This window comes from Salvelinus sp. IW2-2015, unplaced genomic scaffold (genome assembly GCF_002910315.2).
Source record: "Salvelinus sp. IW2-2015 unplaced genomic scaffold, ASM291031v2 Un_scaffold2366, whole genome shotgun sequence".
NCBI classification, from domain to species: Eukaryota; Metazoa; Chordata; class Actinopteri; order Salmoniformes; family Salmonidae; genus Salvelinus; species Salvelinus sp. IW2-2015.
This window is the reverse complement of record NW_019943691.1, coordinates 160,500-166,125: the sequence shown is the minus strand read 5'-3', so window position 1 is coordinate 166,125 and position 5,626 is coordinate 160,500.

Here is a 5,626-nt window from a genome sequence, read left to right as displayed (position 1 = left end):
TTTAATAAATACTTATCTGTTGAGTGTCTGTTTACTAAATTGTTCACTTTGTGTGATCTATTAGCTTATTTTTGTTGTTGATGTGATCAAACTGTCTAATTTTATTTAGCCCGTTGAATGTAAATGATGTAAATGAATATTAGTTTCTGTTTAGATTGTAGTTCTGGGATTTATATGGGATGTTTGTTTGTTATTTGTTTCCATAATGTGTGTGACATAATGTTGTCCCTTTCGTTATTAGTATTAATCTATTCAAATATCCTGCCGCTGATAATAAGGAAGAGCTAAATATAGCCGTTCAGGCAAATCCCTGGAATGTCAACATGTCGTACAGTACACTGGATACAAATATACTCCCACGTGGCTCTGGAGTTGTTAACTAATGTTGATGACATCACCTACTTTCCCAACCTCGCCTCGTGTGAGAAATCTGGGCTTCAGAGGCTAGTCAGATACTAACTCCACTTAGGGATATTATTGGTGAATCGGTAACATCCACACAGACTGAGTAAATGTGTTTAAAAAAATATGTTCGTCCATTGATATATGTGAATGTACAGGGAACCCAGCTACATGTTGGAAAAGCTGTTACATCAGTGAAGGGTTGTGTCTCCTCTTCTCTACCCCCAAGACATTCATTTAGATTCTGGTCCTATTACTGACAAAATGGATATCATTAATGCATTTAATCACCATTATATCTCTGCGGGCTTGATATTTGAATGTATTTCAAAGGCAGCTCTTGGAGAGAAAACAAGTAGTTTGGATGTAGACGGTGAAACTCTATTGAACGATACTGAACATGCTAGGCAGGAGTTTCCTTTTTCGGAAAATCACAGATAAAGAAGTCCTGGATGCTTTGCTAAAATAAAAATTCCACAGGGGCTGATCATTTGGAGCCTGGTCTGTTTACGTGTGCAGCACCCCTTATTGCTGACTCGGTAGCCCACATTTTTGTTATTAATTATAACATTGTTATCAGGAATTATTCCAAAAGCATGGACATCTACACATGTGCTGCCACTCCATTAGGGTGGGGATACAAATGATCTTGACAACTATCGCCGCCCATTTCAAGACTACCTTGTTTAGCTAAGATTCTTGAATCCTTGGTTAATGTGCTGTCTTATTCATTGACCTGTCAAAGGCATTATGCACTGTCGATCATTCTGTTTTGCTGAAGAAATTATCAAGAGTAGGCCTGGGATATACAGCCTGTTTATGGGTTTCAGAATTATCTTAGCGACAGAACTCAGGCCATCTTGATAGATGGGGTTAAATCTGAATTTCTTGAGATTTAAAAAGGTGTTCCTCAGGGTTTGATTTTGGGTCCATTATTGTTCACCTTGTATATTAATGACATAGGAAACACTGTTAATACTTGTAAAATTAATCTCTATGCAGATGACACAGTTTTGTATTCCTGTGCCACCTCAGTGCAGAAGGCCATTTGTGGACTTCAGCATAACTTTGATTCAATTCAGAAATCACTTACAGATCTTAAATTAGTGTTTTGTACAAGTAAAACCAAGCCCATGCTGTTCTCTAGGTCACGAAATGTTGACCCTGAGGACCTGAATATTTGCGTTTTATAAATGGAGCCCAACTTAAGCTTGTTTCTCAATATAAGTACCTAGGTGTCTGGATTGATGAAAGTTGTCTGTCGTAAACTGGAAGTCCTTCGTAACGCATATAAAAAATCTGACTAAGAAAGCTAAGATCCAAGATTGTATTTTCATATCGAAATAAATCACACATTAGTATTAGAAATAGGAGAAAGATTGTTCAAACAACACTTCTCCCTGTATTGGATTTTGGTGATATTGTTACCGTACACGCGGCAACCTCTGTTTTAAAACCCTTGGACACAGTCGACCATTCAGCTGTACGTTTTATCACCGGGGACAATTTTAAGACTCGTCATTGTAGTCTGTATAAAAATGTAGGATGGACCTCTCTGTCTGTGAGAAGAGAGCTGTATTCTGTTTGATTTATCTACAAAGCAATCTGACATAACCTCCCTCTCTATATGTAACATCATTAATTAAGATAAAAATCACAAGTTACCAAACCCGTTGACAGGAATGGATAACACTAGAGATCCCTCCAGTCTCCACAGATTTGAGAAAATCTGCGTTTTGGTTTTTTTTGCCCCTAATTTCTGGAACAATCTACAGAATTCACTGCAGTTAAATATGCTGGTGCCCCTCAGGCAGTTAACATTATGGATTGATTATGTAGTTTGAATGTGATTGCTTTTATTAAATGTTTATTTTTATTGTGTTGAATTATATTGTTTTAAATACACGTGTGTATGTTGTTTTAATATTCTGTTTTTATTGTAACGTGTACAGGGCTCTCTTGTAAAAATAGATTTTTAATCGCAATGTGACTCGAAGTTTAAATAAAGGTTAAATAAATACCTAAAAATAATACACAGTCACTATTTATCATCTTTGCCACTGATGTTACAGTATTACCTTTGAATATTACACAGAGTGAGTCAGTTGTTAAACATCAGCTGGATGAGACAAAACAGAACAGAACAGGGTGAGACTGAGGTCAGTTTTCCTGCAATTCTGTACCGTTTCTTAACAGGCGGAATCAATATTTATGAACAGAACACAACAATCTGTCTTACCTTTTGCCACAATAAATTATATAGAAAACATGTTTTGATGACTAGATTACTAATCTACTCCCTTCCTTGAAAATCACCCCCCCAATAACAAATAGACAGGTCTGAAACCCTACCAAACCTGTGACTCATAAACATCATGCCCCCTTCCCTTAAAACCCCACCTACAGTGATCGATTGACAGGCCAAACTGTTAAGAGTGTGGCCAGGATAAACGCATGACAACAATGAAGAAACATAATTGAAAATGGGAGGAATAATATTGTTTTACCAAATAAGAATTTAAATTGTGTACTTGTAGGTTAAGGAAAAAGCATTATTAAATTGCAAACTAAGTTTTATTTTTTTTATTTTTGTCACAAATAATGCAATCACAGTAAAGTAGTACAATTACAAATGTGAATTTTTATTTATCTTTTAGCAATTTTCTTTCTCAGTATGGCAGTGTTATCTGGTAGGACATTGAACTAGAACTGTCAACTGGAGTTTTGCATTTCAATTTGGTCATAGATTATGTTCATATAAAAACAACATTGCATACGTATTAATTTATAATTATCATTATGAAATTAGCATTTTTTGGGGGGCAAGCTATATATATCCATAAATTACAGCCCAAACTCTGCAATTAAAATAATAAGATGTAGCTCCGGTAATATGGGTTATATTTGAAGTTTGGGCAGAGGTCTTCAACCTTGACTTTCATAAGAGCTACTTCATACTAAAACCTTTTTTTGCAAGCTACTCATTTAGGCTACAGCCTGCATATTTTGTTATTGTGTAGGCCTTGGTTAATGGAAACAAAGAACAGCACTGTCTGCATACATAACGTATTTGCGTTTTGGTTCTTAAAATCACACATTTTGAACAAAAATCTTTTGACTGTTGCCTACCTTGAGAATCTTGTCTTTTTAAGATATGAGAAGGGGAAAAAAAACGTTTTGGATTTGGACAAATCTGTAGACTGCAGTTACAGGACTAGGCGACTATAAAAAGTTTCTGCATATTTGACAACAAATCATGAAGAAACAGACTAATCATGAAAAGTATGAGGAATAACAAAAGTGTAGTCTCAGCAAGCACACTACGTGCCCCTTCATCGCAAACATTTGTGTCAATGTTTTTATTTATTTATTATTAACTTGACTCAGCAGCATACATTTTTGATAAAATGAGAGTAGAAATGCCTTCTTTGGTCGATAGTACTTACCGAGCAAAGAAGAGCTGTTTGGCTGTACAAGAGCTGTACAAATATCCTGTCGTTTTTATTTTTGCACAGAGACACATACAGACACAGCTTGGCTGCGTTGCGAAGCGAAGCGGCTACGTTACGCTCTCATATAAGGAACAGCCAGGACTGTTACTTTTGTAACTGAATGAAAATATTTTAACAATATGATTTAACCGATTAATCTTCGGAAAATATATGGCAAAAATGCAGAATGGTGTTGAATGCTTGTTAACAGTTTGGGGAGAACAAAATATTTCATAGATTTAATGATGCAATATTAGGCCTACAGAATATTTCTCAGTATCTAGTTGCAAGCTACTAATTGACAGCCCGCGAGCTACCGGACATGCAGGTTTCTGCAAAGGTACACCCTTCGGTAGGCTGATGGAAGGCTACGAGTCAGAGATTGCGAAACCACGAAACCTAGTCAGACTGTGCTCGCCGTGCTCATGGTTCTTACAGGCAAAGTGAAATTACAATGAATGTGCTTGTGGTGCGCGCCGCTCAAATGATATGCAGTGGTATAAAGTAACTAAGTATAAAATACTTTGAAGTACTTTTTTTGGGGGGGGGGGGGCTTCTTTGCTTTACTATTTATATTTTTGACAACTTGTACGTTTACTCCACTACATTCCTAAAGAAAATCTGTACTTTTTACACCATGCATTTTCCGTAACGCTCAGAAGTACTCGTTACATTTAGAATACTCAGGCAGTACAGCAATATGGTGCAATTCACGCATCTATCAATATAATGCGTTGTCATCCCTACTGCCTCTGATATGTTGGACTCACTGAACACAAACACTGCATTTGTAAATGATGTCTGAGTGTTGGAGTGTGCCCCTTGCTGTCCATACATTTAAAAAAGAAAGAACATGGTGTCTTCTGATTTGGAATGTGATGTATAGTATTTACTTTTAATTTGTATTTTTACTCAAGACAGTTGAGTACTTTTTCCACCTCTTTTTTTATGTATGTTTATTTTACCTTTATTTTACCTTTATTTAACTAGTCAGTTAGGAACAAATTCTTATTTATAATGACGGCCTACCGGGGAACCTACCGGGGAACTGCCTTGTTCAGGGGCAGAACGACACATTTTTACCTTGTCATCTCGGGGATTCGATCCAGCAACCTTTTCGGGTTACTGGCCCAACGCTCTCTAACCACTAGGCTACCTGCCGACCAAATATGGACGCCGTACATCCTACTGAATGGTCAACGGTTGTGTTTTATCATAGTAAAGCTACATTTTCTTAATACTTTTTTATTACTTATGTTTCCACTATACAAAGATACACATAACACATTGTTTCATTATTACATTAACAATAAGTATCTCTCAACGCATTACATACGTTTGCATTAATGCAATGGGGAAATTAACTTTGGGAAAATAAGAGGCTGAAATATTTAGAGAGAGGGGGGAGATGGGGTACTCCCCCCCTCCCTCCCTGTATGCTCGGCCTATTTTAAAGAAGGAAGTGTCAGTTATACCATTACAGATATTACAGATAGCAGCCATGACACATCCCTTTGGGCCCATATTTGGCAAATGAGGGATGTTTGTTTGTGAGAATGCATAGTGCCAATGTAACTTTAACGTACAAGTGTGCTTTAGCATAGCAGTGATGATGTTGCTTTACCATGAACAATACAGTAGCACAACATGTACTTTTATCCTTCAGATAAAAAAAAAAACATCATACTAACTGCTATCCCCTTTACGGAAGTCAAATTATACCACAACGTCGT